Genomic DNA, 19,236 nt, shown 5'->3' with positions numbered 1-19,236 from the left:
ATCTTTATCAGTGAGTATTTTAAGTCTTCTGCACTTCAGCCAGCAAGGTTGTGTCACCTGCATATTTCAGGTTGTTAATGAGTCTTCCTTTAACCCCGATGCTATGTTTTCTTCATATAATCCAGCGTCTTGGATTATTTGCTCAGCACAGAGGATGAAAAAGTATGATGAAAGATATAACCCTGGTACACACCTTTCCTAATTTTAAACCATTTGGTGTTCCTTTGTTCTGTTCAAACAACTGCCCCTTGGTCTACATATAGGTTCCTCATGAGCACAATTAAGTGTTACAGAATATTCATTCTCTGCAATGTTGTCCATAGCTTGTCATGATCCATACAAACAAAAGCCTTTGCACAGTCAATAAAGCACAGTAAACATCTTTCGGGTACTCTCTACTGTTAGACAAGATCCATCTAATATCAGCAATGGTATCCCTTGCTCCACATCAAGCTAGAACCTCTTGAAACTTTCTGTCAATGTACAGTTGCAGTTGTTGTTGTATTATCTTTAGTAAAATTTTACTTTGTTGGGATATCAAAGATATTGTCCAATGATTTCATTTCATTGGGTCACCTCTCTTTGGAATGGGCACAAATATGGATCTGGAACCTGCCAGTCAGTTGATCAGGTAGTTGTCTTCCAAATTTCATGACATGGATGAGTGAGTGCCTTCAGTGCCACATCAGTTTGTTGAAAGGTTTCAATTTGTATTCCATCAGTTCCTAAAGCCTTATTCTTTGCCAATACCTTCTATGCACCTTGGATTTCTTCCTTTAGTAACATTTGCTTTTGATCATATGCTACCTCTTCAAATGGTTGAACACCAGCCATTTGTTTTTGGTACAGTAACTCTGTGTTTTCCTTACATCTTCTTTTGATGCTTTCTACATCACTAAAAATTTGCCCATGTTGTTCAGTGCCGTCAAGTCACTTCTGACTCATAAAGACCCTGCATATGGTTTCTAAGGAGCAGCTGGTGAGTTTGAACTTCTAATCCTATGGTTCAAACTAACCTTGCAGTCTAGTGCTTTATCCCACAGCACCACATCAGGACTCCATTTTGCACAGAGAATTCTTCAATATTGAAAGTTGAGGCTTGAATATTTTCTTCAGTTCCCTCAGCTTGAGAAACACTGAGAGTGTACTTCCCTTGTGATTTTCTAACTCCAGGTCTTTGCACATTACATTATAATATTTGACTTTGTCCTCTCCAGCAGACCTTTGAAATATTCTGTTCAGCTCTAGTACCTCCTCACTTTTTCTATTTGCTTAAGCATCTCTATACTGGAGAGCAAGTGTCAGAATCTCTTCTGACATCTATTTTGGTCTTTTCCTTCTTTCTTGTCTACTTAATGACCTTTTGCTTTCTTCCTGTATTGTTCTTGATGTCATTCCATAACTTTTCCTGGTCTTCACCTTTTAGTGTCTAACGCATCAAATCTTTTCTTCAGATGATCTCTAAATTCAGGTGGGATGTGTTCAAAGTCATATTTTGGCTCTTGTGGATTTGTTTTAATTTTCTTCAGCTTCAGCCTAAATTTGCATATGTGCAACTGATGGTCTGTTCCACAGTCTGCCCTGGCCTTGTTTTGGGTGATGATATGGAGCTTTTCCACCATCTCTTTCCACAGATATAGTCAATTAGACTTCTCTGTATTCCATCTGGTAAGGTTCATGTGTACAGTAATTTTTACATTGCTTAAAAAGGTATTTGCAATTAAAAATCATAGGTCTTGCAAAATTTTATCATGTGATCTCCAGCATCTTTTCTATCAGCAAAACAATATTTTCCAATTACTGATCCTTCCTCTTTGTTTCCAACCTTCACATTCCAATCACCAGTAATGATCAATGCATCTTGATTGCATGTTTGATCAATTTCAGAGTGAAGATGTTGGTAGAATTCTTCAATTTTATCATCACTGCCTTTAGTGGTTGGTTCATAAATTTGAATAATAGTGATATTAACTGGTCTTTTTAGTTCTATGTTGTTGTTGTAGTTGTTGTTGTTAGGCCATCGAGTTGGTTCCGACCCATAGCAACCCTGTATAGGGTTTCTGAGGAGCGACTGCTAAGCTTGAGCTGCCAACCTTGTGGTTCAAACCAACTTTGCAGTCCATCGTATTAACCCACAGTGCCACATCACAGACAGCACTGTACTTCATGATATGCTCTTTTTTATGATATATGTGAAGTTATTTCTCTTCAATTTGTCATTCTTGGAATAGTAAACCATGTGATTATCAGATTCAAAATGGTCCACTTCAGCTCATTAATGGCTAGGATATCGATATTTATGCATTCCATCTTATTTTTGGCAAGTTACAATTTTCATAGCTTCATACTTCATACATTCCATGTTCTGATTATTAGTGAATGTTTACAGCTGCTTCTCTTCATTTTGCATTGTGCCCCATCATCAAATGAAGATCCAGAGAGGTCTTTACACCACTAGCATCATCACAGTCAAATCTACCTTGAGGAAGCCACACCACTCCAGCCATATTTTGACTGCCTTCCAACCTGAGGTGCTCCTCGTTCAGCACTATATCTGACAACATTCTAATTAAAGCATCTATATTTCAAATGAATTTCCTTTTTTCTCTAGACCAACAGATTCAAGGTTGTTGCTATAATCCTTACTTCCTTTGTTGTTGTTTAGATGAAAGATGAGATGTCATTACACAAGAAACTTGGGAAACTGTGTGCAACCTGCAGACTCTTACATTAGATCCTGTGGTCTGGGAATGCCCACAGGAGTGGGTCATACATAGGACTTACAAGATCCTCTTACATGGCTTTTCTGTCTTCAGTCTTGCCATCCTCTACACTGCGGATTTTCTTAGAATATAATTGAGCGTGTCTTTATGGTTTCTGTTTCCCAGGAGTTAGATCCACATTTGTTTGCACACTCTTTGGAATGATATACAAAGCCCAGCATATCGGGCTCTTGGTTCTCTCTAATACCCAGACAGGAGTTCTGTGTATTTGTCACCTTATAGGGTCAAGGTCAGGGATGGTGGAGTACAGAAAACAAATGGTTCTACCCATTGGCTGTTTTTATCAGCATTATCAGCATCAGAGACTGAAGGCCTGTCTTACGGAGTCAGAATATTTGCCATGGAGAAGTGAACCTGAGCTTTGGCAATTCTGCCATGATTTAGCTGTGTTTTCTCTCCCTGTATTTCTGGTGAGATGGAGTATTAGGGAGATCCTTAGGAAATATGTCTCTGGTATTTAGGACCATATAAACAGAGAGGTAGTAAAACTAAAGTCCACAGCCATTATGAGGATGCAAGGTACCCCTTCAGCTTGTCAAAGCCCCAGCCTGCTTGTGACAAAATAGAGCTATACTGGCAGGTTAGCAAATATGTTTTTCTATTGCTGCAATTGCAAAGAAATCTTGAGAACCTCATTAGTAGACCATGAGTCAGAGGCAGGAAGGGAACAGCAGTGAGTAACAATGGCAAATGTTGTTTGGTTACTGAATATGTATTCTGGTGCAGAAAATGACACCAAAAAAAAAAGAAAGCCAGCATGGAAGATATTGTGGCCCAATTCTTTCTAAATACATGTTGATGGTGGAGAGATGTCAGCATAGAGTAGGTTGGTGATGGTAGGGTAAGTTGTTATCTGTTCAGTTCTGAGTCATGAGGACCCAATGTATAACAGAGTGAAACACTGTCCAGTCATGTACCATCTCCATGATCATGGTCTGTTTGAGTCCATCATTGCAGCCATTGTCCAGTCTGTTTCACTGAGGCTTTCCCTCACCTTCTTTACCAAACATGGTGTCTTCCTCCAACAATCATTCCCTCCTGATGACACATCCAAAGTAAGCAACTTAAAGTCTTGGACAATATTCTGTGATCCATAGGGTTTTCATTGACTAACTTTCAGAAGTAGATTCGAAGGCCTTGCTTCTGAATCTCTTAATCTGGAAGTTTTGCTGAAACCTGTCCATCATGGGTGACCCTGCTGCTATTTGAAATACACTGGTACAGTTTCTAGACTCATAACAACCAGGAGGCCATTACAATAGGACAAACTACCAGGTGGGAGGTAGTGATGACGTGGGGTATACTTTGTGTTTCTGAGGCCTTCCTAGGTGACTCACTTCTGATGGATATGTGTGAAGAGGAAATGTCCTCTGCCAATGGGAAGTCTGCCAGGACAAGAATGATATCATGACGTGGGTCCATCTTGATGCGAAGCATCCACTGACAACTGTACAGTGAGCCTCTGCTCTCTGAATTTCTGGGCTGGTCCTGATTGACATGATCCCTTGTTTGCTTTCACTCTCATCATGGATTGTCTAATATGGCGATGGCACACATGCAAGATGTCCTCCCTGATTGCAAACAGAAGTCTAGAGAAGGAATAGATGAAAAACATAGAGGGCAGAGAATGGAGGTTTGACACATGGGTAACTGGGGGCTCATGGAGAAGAGAGCAAAACAGATGAAGCAGAAGAAACAAAGATACTATAGAGTAAAACTTATAGAGGAAATTCTTGAGCTTAGAAAAGGCATGTGTCTGCACATCAAAAGGACCGCCATGCAAAAGTCAGGATGAGTGAATGAGATCTACATCTATCTAAGCATGGTGATCTTTTAAAAGAAAAATTAGTATGAAAACGTTTGGAGGTGTGCACAAGCAGAGAGTTCTACAGTGAATCATCTTCCCTATCTATCATTCAGGTTTTTATAATGATCAGAATTTGGTCACATTTGCTTCATCTATTCCATTTTATCTTCTTTCAATTTTTACTGACATATTTTAAATCCTAGGCATTATATTCCCCACTATATATTCAGTATACATCTCTAAAAATGTGGGCATTTTCTTACATAGCTACAATGTGATTTGTCATAACAGTGCCAGTCAATTTTGTATGTTAACTTGACTAGGTTATTGAATCAAATAGTAATCAAAAGGTTGCTTTGAAGGTATTCTGTACATGAGGTTGTTGTTGTTTTTAAGTGCCTTTTAGTCCTTTCCAACTCATAGCAATCCTGCATAGGGTTTCCAAGGAGCAGCTGTTGAGCTTGAACCACTGACCTTACAATTCAAACTGACTGTTCAGTCCAGCTCATTAAACCACAGTGCCATACCAGGACTCCGTAAATGGGGTTAACAGCTATAATATAAATTACTTGATTTTAACAAAGGAGATAGTTCTATATAATCTGGGAGAGCCACATTGAAATCAGATTAAGACCTTAAAATCAACACTAAGGTTTACGTAAATAAGAAATTGCACCTGTTGACTTCAGTCTGCACCTGCCCAAGAGTTTCCAGACTGCTGGTCTGCCTTACAGATTCTGGACTTGCCTAGTCAGATCTTATAAACACATGAGCCAAATCCTTGAAATAACTCTCTTTGTTTGTATTGTTGTTTTTGTTAGGTGTCATTGAGTTGACACCAACTCATAGCGATCATAGGCATAACAGAACAAAACACTGTCTGGTCCTGCACCAATCTCACGAGCGTTACTATGCTTGAGTGCATTGCTGCTGCCACTGTGCAAACCATCTTGTTGGGGGTCTTCCTCTTTTTCACTGACCCTCCACCTTACCAAGCATGATGTCCTCCTTCAGGGACTATCCCTCCTGATAATATGTTTGGAGTATGGGAGACAAAGTGTGGCCATTCTGCATTCTGGATTCTAACATCTTCCAACACAAATTTTTTGTTTGTTTGTTCTTCTGGTACTTTGAATATTCTCCAAAACCGTAACTCAAATGCATCTTCTACAGTCTTCCTTATTCACTGTCCAACTGTCACATGCATGAGGCTATTGAAAATACCACGGCTTGGGTCAAATGTACCTGAGTCCTCAAATGGACACCTTTGCTCTTCAACACTTCAAAGAGGTCTTATGCAGCAGATTGGTCTAATGTAATGTCATTTGATTTCTTGACTGCTGCTTCCATGAGTGTTGATCCAAGCAAAATGAAGTCTCTGACAACTTTAATCTTTTCTCCATTTATATGGATGTTATTTATTGATCCAGTGGTGAGGATTTTTGTTTACTTTACATTGAGGTGCAACCCATACCGAAGGCTATGGTCTTTAATTTTCATCAATAAATATTTTAAGTCCTCTTGGCTTTCATCAAGCAAGATTGTATCATCTGCAGGTTGTTAAAAAGTCTTCCTCCAATTTCAGATTATTTGCTTATCAAACATATTGAATAAGTATGGTGAACAAATACAACCTGGGCACACACCTTCCTAATTTTAAATTATTCATTGTCTCCTTGGTCTGTTCAAATGACTTCCTTTTGGTCTATGTATAAGTTCTTCATGAGCACAACTATGTATTCACAATGTTGCAGTGCATAACTTGCAAGGTTGTCCGTGTGTGTGTGTGTGTGTGTGTGTGTGTACAAATACCCCAAACAGCTCTTACTGGATCTCTTCCTCTGGTACAACCCTAGTTGCTACCATAACTAATAAAATTATTAATAATCTTTGGTATCATCTAATACTCATCAACAATAAAACTTCCCTGAAGGCTTATATAATATTTTGGGGGTTTTGTTTGTTTGTTTGTTTGGTTGGTTTTTTTTTACAATTGATTTGTTTGAATCATGATCTAAACAAAGCCCTTACATCACATTTGCTTGCTATGGTTGTTTTAAGATCTGTCACCCAACTTTTTGATACTTTTATTTTCAAAAGTAGAGACTAAGTCCCATTCCTTGCATGTGAGTTGGACTTAGCCCTAACAAACAATGCTTCTAACAAATATTGGAGCAGAAATAATAGTATAGGCCTTCCAAAGCTCAATTAAAAAAAAAAAAAAAAAACATTGGATTTTCCTTCTTGCACTCTCAAATTGTTCACTGCCGTGGAAAGTTGCCATGTTTGAGGACACATAAGCTAACTGTGGCAAAGTCCACAATGGAAAACTGATAGCCATGTGAGTGAACCCTTTGGAGTGCATCCTGAATCCCTATGAAGGCAAACCTTCAAATTAGACAATAGCCTCGGCCAGCATCTTTGACAGCAGTGTCATAGGAGATCCTGAGCCAGAATCATTCCGCTAATCCATTTCTGAATTCCTGACCCACAAAAAGTGTGAGATAGTAAATGTTTTCTGTTTTCAACTACTAAGTTTTGGGATAATTTGTCATGAAGCAAAAGATAGCGAATAGAGTTGCTAATGATTCTTCTTGTTAAATACCGTGGAGTCTGTTCCAGTCATTGTAACCCTGTATAGGGTTTCCAAAGATTCTTTAGTCTATTTTAACCTAGTGTACATTCGCTCACCTTTATTTGATTTACAGAATCTGGGTCAGTTGTCCTTTAGGATGTCCCACCACTTCTCTGTACTATCTATCATCTAACTTGTTCTTTGGTTTTCTGTATTTCTTGTAAATGAAAATAGTCTCTAGATCCTTGATTTGACTTCAACATTTTGTCAAGCATGTGGTGCTTTGTGCAGCAAATTATGAACACCAAGATGTACCCAATGTCTGGGTGCATCACTTTTGTAGTGTTAAGATTGATCAGTGGGCTCAGGTAGTCTGGAAATATTTTGGAATTTCAAGGACAATGGAAAAAAATCTGATGTGCAAGCATATAGGCATAACAACTAGAGTACTCACATGGGACACACATTTACTCACAATTAGAATGTAAGAACTTTATAAGCAGCAAATTGACAAGTGGAAGACAACAGAGTGACTGACTGATTTGCAAAAATTCAGAACTATACCAACCACATACACTTCTTGGACATGCATGTTGTTCATTCATTCAACAGTTATTTGAGAGTCTTCTTTGTGCCCAGATATTATGTTAGGTAGGAACTAGAATGTGAACTGTCCAGGAAGGACTAAAACTAAGGGCTTGGGCATAGAGATGTCATGTAGGGCATGAAGGAACAGGAAATGAGTTTTGGACCAGTAACACACAGTAAGACGTATGGTGGTGGTGGTGGTGGTGGTTATGTGCTGTGGAGTCGGTTCCAACTCATAGAAACCCTGTATAAGGACTTCTGAGGCTATAAATCTTTACAGGAGCAGAAAGCCTCATCTTTCTCCCACGGAGCAGTTGGTAGATTTGAACTGCTGATCTTGTAGTTACCAGTTCAGCTGGCAATCCACTATGAAGTATCAGTAATCATTATCAATCTAACTGTAAAATTGGGGTCTATTTATTATTCTTAGTCAGCTCATGGGGCTCCCTCCTCCAGGAGTATCTGATTAGAAGTAGAACCTTAGGTGCAATCTCACTAGCATTATAGTGGGAAAATGTCAAATCTAGAGCTTGGCAGGCAGCAATAAGTGAATGGCTGATCTAGAACAAGTAAGAAAGGGAGTCCAGCAGGGAAGCTGTGCAAAAGGAAAGTGGGCAGTGCTGGTGAAGGGGTAGTTTTTGCTAAGGTAGGGTGAAGTAGCAAAAACCATTAATGGATGTGATTTTAGGAAATTTCTTGTTCTGTTCCTGGGGCTGGGCTAAGGATATAAAGGGGTGTTAAGGTAACCTGAAGGAGACAGATTCCAAAGATGTACCAGGATCAATAAAGATGGACGGACCCCAACAGCCCTCTGGTTCTACCTTGTATCTCTTCTGTTAGGAGTTCTGGCATCTACTGACTGTGGATTAACTTCATCTGTAGGCCAGCAATGACCAATATTCAGGCCTAAGTTGTAGCCTCTACCACAGCCTCTCTTTCTCATACCAGTAAACAGGCCCAGGATTGTTCTGGATCCTCAGAGACTGCCTTACAGAAGGGTTTCTGTCTCCCACACACAGTCTGAGGCATCTGCCACTGGATTAACCTCCGGGGCTCCCACCAGGTTTGACCTGCCTCCACCACTGGCAACAATGGAAATTGAATGGGATGGTTGTACATGAATTACTGGTGCCCCCTCAGGTGAGAGTAGGAAGTGCTTCACAAATGATACCTAGGCTGGGGTCTCTACCTTCCTCTGGTGGTGGCTATAGCTACCCTATACAGGGTTTCCGAGGCTGTAAATCTTTACGGGAGCAGAAAGCCTCATCTTTCTCCCGCGGAACAGCTGGTAGTTTTGAACTGCTGACCTTGCGCGTTCACAGCCCGATTTGTAACCACATTACCAGAGCTCTAGGAAAAGGTTTAAGAGAACTTTAGAGAAACTGCAAACTTAAAAGAAGTGAAAAGAAGAAACAACAATTTTAGAGATAATTAGAAATGGTCTTACTTCTTTGCAAGTAAACTAACTAGATTAAAGGAGAGCACTATCACTCTTAATAGAAAGCACTGGGTTAAGGTGTGTGATGGTCTTAAACACTGGTCATCTCTACTGGTTCACACACGGGGATAGGATATATGAGTTATATACATACATATGTTGTTGAGTGCTGTGGAACTCACAGCAACCCTGTATAAAGTTTCCGAGGAGCGGCTGATGAGCTTGAACTGCCCACCCTGTGGTTCAAACTGACCTTGAAGTCCAGCACGTTAACCTGCAGTTATATATAGATGGAGTCCTGGTATGGCACTGTAGGATAAGCACTGGACTGTTAACCACAAGGTCCACAGTTCAAACCCACCAGCTGCTCCTTGGAAACCCTATACAGCGTTGCTATGAGTTGAAACTGACTCATAGCACGTAACAACACACAGATCAATGTATGTGTATTAGCTATCCATGATGTAGCTTCTTTTTGAAATGTTGTTCTCCTGGTGCTGTGCTGTAGGATAAGAACTGGACCGTAAGGTCGGCTTGAATCTCAAGGTGGTGGCTCAAAGTCACCAAGCCACGCCTGAAAAACCCTATACAGGGTCACTGTGACTCAGATCCAACTCGAAGACACTTAACAACAGCAGCATTATATATTAATGATACTAGTTACTGGATATAGTATTAAATATAGTAGTTGTGATTAAATGCAAATGTGGCAAATGTCATTTTAATAGAATAAGATGAACTAGATTATAAAATTTTTAGTGGATCAGGGTACTAAGATTTTTACTAATATAGTACATTTTCTACAAAAATAATATTCTACACATTTGACAACAAAGAAAACTAGTCCATGAACTTAGTGATTTCATCAATCAATTCAATTGATTTCCCACAACAAAAAATTGACTTTCACTGATTTTGCTTTGTTGTTGTTAAGTGCTGTTGAGTCAGTTCCGATTCACAGTGACCCTGTATGAGGTTTCCAAGGAGCAACTGGTGAGTTTGAATACCAACCTTGTGATTTAAACCAACTTGCAGTTGAGCGTTTATTCAGTTTTGATACTTTTTTCTTAACAAATGCTGTAATTACAAATGAACAAATGAAAAGATGTCATGAAAGAAAATTTAATGATGAGAAGACAAACATTACAACAATTTATTATATTTTATTTTTAGATATATCTTTCATCTCTAATGGGTTATAATTAAAGTATTTCTTTGTGTTCTTGGCTTTTACAAATTCTCCAATGGTTTCATCACAAGCTGAGGAACAATATCTACTTCCATATATAATAAGAATAATGAATCAAGTTTTTCTTGAATCTCTGTTGTACACTGAAAGTTTCTGAGTCTCTTTAGGGATGAAAATGTCTTTAAGGATTTACAAATCTTTATCTTATTATCTTCTGTGAACTTTAATTTGTGTGTTCCATTGGTTGTTGCTGGTTCATTTTACCTGGATCTAAAATTACATCAATTTTAAAATTTGATTCTACTGTGCCAAATGAATTTGAATAATTTAAAAAATTTTTATTAAACAAGGAAAATTTATAAAAGAAAATTCCCATTCAAATTTGGATGTGAAACAAAAATTTCTATTGGAAATTATTGTTGTTGTTAGATGCCATTGAGTCAGTTCTGATTCATAGCATCACTGTATAGGGTTTCCAAGGAGCAGCTGGTGGATTTGAACCACCGACTTTGTGGTTAACTGTCCAGTGTGTATCGTACAGTGCCACATCAGGACTCCATTTGAAAATAAGTTTTAAAAAATTCTTTGGAATATATGATTTTATTCTTCAGGTCTGAGATTATCAAAAGAAATAATATTCACAAGGCTTTGTTTCAAAGTACTGTGGAGTCTGCTCTGATTCATAGCGACTCTGTGTAGAGTTTCCAAGGAGTAACTGGTAAGTTTGAACTGCGGACCTTGTGGTTAACAGTCCAGTGCTTATCCTACAGTGCCATACCAGGACTCCATATATATGTATGTATGCATGTATGTATGTCTTTAATTCATATTCCATTCCCATGTGTGAATAAGTAGAGATGATCAGTGTTTAAGACCATGACATGCCTTAATCCAGCTCTTTCTATTAAGAGTGGCAGGGTTTGAACCACCTACCTTGTGGTTAGCAGTCTTGAACCACCTACCTTGTGGTTAGCAGTCCAGTGCTTATTCTTAAGAAATCATTTTATTTGCTTGTCATATGATGCTTGTCAACAGGCCCTTCACACATCTCCATGCATGTTTTTTGACTTGAAATAATGCTCAAAAACGTTGGCACACACTTTCCATCCTTTGATGTTGTCTTCACAGTTCATTGGACTATTGCTGATATCCAATGAGAGCAAAAGTGATTATAAACTTGTTGCTATTGTTGTTAGGTGCCATGGAGTCGGGTTCCAACTTATAACTATGCTATGCACAATAAAACTACTCATGTTTCCATGAGTATCGATGGTGGATCTAAGCAAAATGAAGTCTTTAACAATTTCAATCTTTTCCCCATTTATCACGGTGTAATGTATTGGTTCAGCTGTGAGGATTTTAGTTTTCTTTACATTAAGGTGCACTCCATACTGAAGACTGTCGTCTTTGATCTGTATTATTAAGTATTTTAAGTCCTTAGAGCTAGCAACCTAATTTTGGACTTCTAGCTACTAAACTGTGAGAGAATAAATTTCTGTTACAGCCATCTACTGTGGCATTTCTATTATAGCAGCACTAGATAATTAAGACAATAACTATGTATCTCAGATTTCCTAGAAGCAGGGTCCAAGACAGGGATTTGGGTTCATGTGATGTATGAGCAAGTATTCACAGGAGAAAAGGACTGAGGAGCAGGACAAGGGAAGAAGCAAACAGAAGGTGGTTGCAAGTAGAGTCAATTCAGCCTGGTCCTGTAGCATGCTCTGAAACACAAATTGTGCCACGAGGCTGGTCTCACCATGAGACAGGTGAGTTGTCAATCAACCTTGGCCCTGTACTGCTCCATGGGTGGGGAGGTTGCAAACCTCCTAGGAAAAGCAACTCTGATTTCATTTGGTATTATTGTCAGGTGGTATCAGTTTGGTTCCAATGCATAGGGACCATATGCACAACAGAATGAAACACTGTCTGGTCCTGTGGTATAGTCATAATTGTTACATTTCAGCCCATTGCTGCTGCCATTGTATCAATCCATTTCTTTGGAGGTCATTCTCTGTTTCATTGATCCTCCATTTTATGAAGCATGCTTTCCTTCTCCAGGGGCTGGTCCTTCTAGATAACATGTTCAAAGAATAAGAGGCAAAGTTTTGCCATTCTGGCTTTTAAAGAGCATTCTGGTTTTACTTCTTCCAACACAGATTTGTTTGCTCCTCTGGAAATCCATGATACTTTTAAGATTTTCTCCAACACCATATTCAAATGCATCGATTCTTCAATCTTCCTTATTCATTGTCCAACTTTCATTTGTGTATGAGGTGATCAAAAATACCATTGCTTGGATGAGGTGTACTTAATCCTCAAACTGACATCTTTATTCTTGAACACATGGCTTAAGTCGTGTACAGTCAATTTTCCTAAAGAAATACATCCTTTGACTGCTGTTGATGGTGGATCCAAACAAAATGCAATCTTTGACAACTTCAGTATTTTTTTCCATTTATTGTGATTTTATATATTGGTCCATTTGTGAGCATATATTTTTCTCTTACATTGAGGTACAATCTACTCTTAAGACTGTAGTCTTTGATCTTCATCAGTATTTTAAAACCTCTTCACTTCCAGAAAGCAAGGTTGTTTCCTTGGCATATTGCCGGTTGTTAGCGAGACTTTCTCCAAGACTGATGCCACCTTCTTCTTCATATGATCCAACTTCTTGAATTATTTGCTCAGCATACAGATTAAATAAGTATAATGAAAGGATATAACTCTGGAACACAGCTTTCCTGACTTTAAATTATTCCGCATCCTCTTGTTCTGTTCTAATGACTGCCTCTTAGACTATGTACAGGTTCCTCATGAGCACAGTTAAGTGTTTTGGAATACTTATTCTTCACAATGTTATCCATAGTGTCATTTTCCACACAGTCAAAAGTATTTGCACAGTCAATAAATCAGAAGTAAACATCTTTCTGGTAAACTCTACTTTCAACCAGACGTCAGAATTGCCTTCCCTAGTTCTGCATCTTCGTCTGGATCTGGCTTGAATTTTTTGTAATTCTCTGTCGATGTACTGTTGCAGTGAATTTTGAATTATCTGAAGCAAAAATTTACTAGCATATGAAATTAGTGATATTGTTTGATGATTTTGACATTCCATTAGGTCATCTATCTTTGGAATGGGCACATTCCAATCACTTGGCCAAGTAGCTGTCTTCCAAATTTCTTGGCATAAATGAATGAGTACCTCCAGTGCTACATTAGTTTGTTGAAAGATTTCAGTTTGTATTCCTTCAATTCCTGGAGCCTTGCTTTTTGCCAATGCCTTCAGTGCAGCTTGGACTTCTTCCTTCAGTACAATTGGTTCTTGATTATATTATAGCTCATGAAATAGTTGAACTCTATGGATTCCATCTTCTTTTGATGTTTTCTGCATCATTTAGTATTTTGTCCATAAAACCCTTCAAAATTGCACATTGAGGCTTAAATTTTTCTTCAATTCTTTCAGCTTGAGAATTGCCAAGCATGCCCTTCCTTTTTGGTTTTTTAACTCCAGGTCTTTGCACATTACATGTTAATACTTGAATTTTCATTCACTCCCTAGGAGCCCTAGTAATGTAGCGGATTATGATGTGGGCTGCTAATCACAAGGTCAGCAGTTTAAATCTACCAGCTGCTCCATGGGAGAAAGATTAGGCTTTCTGTTCCTCTAATGACTTACAGCCTTGCAAACCTTATATAGGGTTGCTCCGAGTCGGAACCAACTCTACAGCACACAACCACCACCACCACCACCATTACTTGGCTTTGTCTTTTTGAGCTGACCTTTGAAATTTTCTGTTCAGCTCTTTTAGTTCCTCATATCTTCCATTCAGTTTAGATTCTTGACACTCAAGAATAAGTTTCAGTCTCTTCTGACATCCATTTTTTAAAAAACGTTTTATTGTGAATTGAATTAACATTTACAGAGAAGATCATTAGTTTTACAGTCAACAAATCAAATACTTTGCTTTATTACAATGATTACAATCTCCTCCATGAACCATGACTTAACAGTATTCAACTCAATTTACTTTAACTATTATTGCATTCCTCCTTGTGTTTCTTGTTACTTTCATCTTTCCTCTGCTAACTTCCTTCTTGTTGTATATTGCCTGCCCATCACCCATGTTGACATGTGTCTACCTGCTAGCTCATGATATTTTCCTCTTCCTCCCCCCATCTTTAACCATCATAGAATGTTTCTTTTATCAAGAAAATCTGTTCTAAAAGTTTAAAAATTTTATGAAAATAGAAAGACAGTAGAGTAGTAAAGAAAGATCAAAAGGGGAAGAAAGAAGAGAAAAATGAGAAACAGAAGAAAAGAAGATAAAACAAAAGTGGGGATAGAAATCATAAAATTCAAGGGAATGGACAGAGAGTAAAGGGAAGAATAAAGAATAAACAAACAAAAACATGGTTAAAAAAAAAAAAGAAGAAGAAGAAGAAAAAATCTAGTACAGCTGTTAGATCTGAAGAAGAAGAAACTCTGGGACTCCTCACAAGGTGGGTGCAGAAGGGATGTGATGGTGTAGGTCCTAGCCCTAGATGGAGTTTCTATAGGTCTAGGTGCTATCTATGTTCAGAACATTCAATCCAGAAGTAATTCCACAGGGCTGCTGAGAGGTGGGTGGCTGGTTATGAGGGTTTCTGCTAGAGTAATGCTGGTCTGGCAGCTCTGGGGTTCTGTCAGTCTGGAGCTGTGCCTACCTGAATCCCAGAGTAGCACAGCTGACCTCTGCCTTGCACTAGTTGGCTCAAAACCATATGGCCCCAAACTCATGGAGAGCAGGATCTGCACTGGGTATTAGATAAGGGTGGGAACTGGCCACACCTCTGGTCACCAGAGGAGCACAGAAAAAAGAAATCACACCTTTCCAGTCACCTGTGTGAATCTGCTCTGCTAGGCCACTTTCTGTCACCCAAGCTGCTCACAAAAGTTCAAGATTGTCATGCTGTGTCTGGCCAATTGTTCACCAATCTGTCCCCATCTCTTGCCATCCGTTCTCAGCTTCTCTTTCAGCAAGCACTCAATCCATTTCTCTAACCTTTCCTCTGAAGTTCAGACTTCGAGGATTTTCATGTGTCTGTTTCATTTGATCTCTTGTATCTTTGTTGGAGAGTATCCATGTAGTATGTCTGCCTAGTTTGTCATCTTATCAGAAGTTCTCCATTTTGTCTTTTATTTTCTGTCTTTTTAATGATCTTTTGCTTTTTTCATATTGTGCTCTTGATGTCATCCCACAACTCTTCTGGTCTTCAGTTATTAGTGTCTAATGCATCAAATCTGTTCTTGAGATGATCTTTAAATTCCAGTGGGATATATTTAAAGTCATGTTTTGGGTCTCATGAATTTGTTTTCATTTTCTTAAGCTTCAGTTTCAACTTACATATGAGTAATTGATGGTCTGTTTCACAGTCTGCCCTGGCCTTGTTTGGGCTGATGATATTGAGATTCTCCACTGCCTCTTTCCATAAATGTAGTCTATTTGATTTCTGTGTATTCCATTTGATGAGGTCCGTGTGTACAGTTAGTTGCCTTTTATGTATATTTAAATGTGTTTTAGGTTTTTGTAATGAATAAGCCATTAGTCTTACAAAATTACATCATATAATCCCCAACATCATTTCTATCACTAAAGCCATATTTTCCAACTACTGATCCTTCCTCTTTATTTCAACCTTTGCATTCCTATCACATCTAATTATCAGTGCTTCCCAAAGTCCTCACAGCACTTCAGATACTAACTAAATACCACCATCACCCACTCCTAGGCAGACATGCACAAAGGGAAGAAAAAAACCAATGTTCTCCAAATGAAAAGGGAGATGTTACATAAGAAAATAAAAGCTACTTTCAAGGATACCTACACAAATGAAGGAAAATGAAGTCACAGACGGAACTGCTATGGGACAGATTGTTAGCAATAATACAGAATCGGTACATACAGAACAATAAAGGAACACATGTGGGCTCAGATGATGATCATCAGAGGACTGGCTCTGCGGAGACAGGTACAAAGGGCATCATGGTAGAATCACTAGATAAAAGGTATCACAAGGTACAAAAATTACACCAAGTCCCCCTCTGGGAATTGAAGGGATGAGAGAAGTGAATTGTCTCTTCCACACTAATCCTATAGACTGGAGACCATTGTGACCTTGAAGTGTTCCTGAAGGATCAAGGGGCACATTTGAAGGGGGTGGGGAGGGGGACAGGCAACCCATAGGTAGAATGCCTATCTAAATTGCGACAGGAGTGGCCATGGTGGGGATCCAAGGTCACAAGACATGTGTTATATATTAAATTGTGTCCTTCCAAAATATGTGTCAGCTTGGCTAGGACATGGTGTTCAATATTATGTATAATTATCCTCCATTTTGAACCTGTTGTAATTATTCTATGTGTTGTAAATCTTAACATCTGTGGTAGTAATGCCACCAGTGTGTTGTACTGTGGTGACTTGTGTAGTGCTGTGATTCTGGAAGTTATGCCACCAGAATTTTAAATATCACCAGAGTCACTCATTGTGGGCAGGTTTCAGTGGAGGTTCCAGACTAGGACAGACAGGAAAGAGAACCTGGCAATCCACTTCTGAAAAAATTGGCCTGTGAAAACCCTATGACTAGCAGTGGAATCTTTTCTGCTCCAGTGCGGGAAGATGAGCTCCTCAGGTTTGAAGGCACTATGGATTGATACATTGGCTGCAACAATGGGCTCAGCACAGGAACAATTGTGAGGATGGAGCAGGACGAGGCAGTGTTTCATTTTGTTGTACATAGGGTCTCTGGTGAGTTGGAACAAACTTGACAGCATCTGACAACAACAATGTGATGTTAATGAGGCGGGATTGTTGTTGTTAAGCACTGTCGAGTCAGTTCCGACCAATAGCGACCCTGTATAGGGTTTCTGAGGAATGGCTGGTGAGTTTGAACTGCCAAACTTGCGGTTCAATCTGACCTTGTGGTCAAGTACTTATCCTACAGCACCACACCAGGACTTGATGAGGCAGGACAGTTGTTGTTGTTAAGTGTAGTCAAGTAAGTTCCAATACATAGCGACCCTCTATGGGGTTTCTGAGAAACAGCTGGTGAGTTTGAAAGGCCAACCTTGCAGTTCAAATCAACCTTTAGGTTGAATGCTTGTCTTATGTTGTGGCAGTTATATTAGTGAGACAGTATACAATCTACATAAGGTTGCGTCGATATCTTTTGATATGTAAAATAGATCAATCACGCTAGCAGAAACCAGAGGATCTACAACTTTGAAGGAAGAATATTTGAGAGTGGAGTGTGGCCTTTAGAGCTGGGTTCTTGCACTGGGAAAATCCTAAAACCAGGAGACAGGGAGAAAACCCTTCCCTTACAACCATCACTCTGAATTGGGATGTCCAGTCTTCTAAATGTGAGAAAATAAACTTACATTGGCAAAAGCCATCCATTTATGGTATTTCTGTTATAGAGGCACTATATAACTTAAGCAGAATGTGGTGCCAAGAGTAGGGTTCTGCTCTAACAATATTTGAAAGATAAAAGTCATTTTAAACTAGGCAATGATTAGAGGTTAAAAAAAAAAAATGTGACGGTGTCTAACAGTAAAAACATATTGCCTTTAAAAAAACTTAATAAAATTATAAAGATCAGAAACAATTCTAGTAAAAAGTTAAAAAAAAATACTGCAACACCAGAAACAGAACAAATGGAGAGAAACAACAGCAGAAATATGACAATAACAGAACAAGGAGACCAGCACGTGATGGTGCAGGAGTGACCCATAGAGTGAGAGAACTGAGCATCTTTGGGTCAAGGTTTACTGGTGGAGTGGGGTGTCTCCAAACACTGTTATAACACTTTTTCAAGCAATGCACCGACCCAAGAGGCCCAAGGGGCTGAGAGGCCATGAAACCAGAAAGCAGCAGCTAAAGAAACAAGGAGTATTGGAAACAGAACTGCCTTAGTCTCAAAGGGTAGGTAAATGACCTCTGGCTTTCAAAGAATAAAGCCACCAAGACATGCTGGGCTTCAAATAGTACATCTTCAGCAACTTGGTCCCAGATTGTGGGGCTACTATTCATGAGTGCCAGGGAGTTGGGATTGGATATGCTACCCAAAGCTTAGGGGAAAGGGCTACCATACCCAAGGGACAAAAAAATGGGACTTCCAGTACTTAACAGGGTGGGTTGCCACTCAGACCAGGAGAATAGGGCCATCCAAAGCCAAGAAATCAGAGTTTCCCTCCAGGAGGCCTGGAAGGCAGAATTAAAATCCTAAGGCAAGGAACCTTCAACCAGAATCCAGAAAACATAGCCAACACCCATAGTCTAGAGGGCAGGATTTTGACTAAATGGTCTCAAAAAACAGGTCATTTTCAAGTCTTAAGATTTTATGTAAATCATTCTGCTAGATTTTAGACTTGTTTGGTACTCTGGTTGTTGATATTAGGTGCCGTTGAGTTGACTCCAACTCATAGAGACCCTGTGAAAGGTTTCAAAAGAGTGAGTGGTGAGTTTTAACCTTGACCTTGCTTTTCAAACAGACCTTGTGATCCAGCATTATCCTGCAGTGCCATACCAGGACTCTGGTGCCCTGGTAGTGCAGTGGATTAAGTATTGGGCTAATAACCAAAAGTTTGGTGGTTCAAACCCACTAGCTGCTTTGCAGGAGAAAGACAGGCTGTCTACTTTCAGAAAGATGTACAGCTCTGAAAACCTTAGAGAGCAATTCTCTTTTCATCCTACAGAGACACTATGATTCTGAATCAAATCACCTGTCATGGGTTGAATTGGTGTTCATTATCCCATCCCCACCACCCACCATTTCTCCCATTTCTAATAAAAATGCTTACCTTGTATCTATTTC

This window comes from Chrysochloris asiatica, unplaced genomic scaffold (genome assembly GCF_000296735.1).
Source record: "Chrysochloris asiatica unplaced genomic scaffold, ChrAsi1.0 scaffold00215, whole genome shotgun sequence".
Lineage (NCBI taxonomy): Eukaryota > Metazoa > Chordata > Mammalia > Afrosoricida > Chrysochloridae > Chrysochloris > Chrysochloris asiatica.
The sequence above is the reverse complement of the archived record's forward strand: the minus strand, read 5'-3'. Positions refer to the sequence as shown.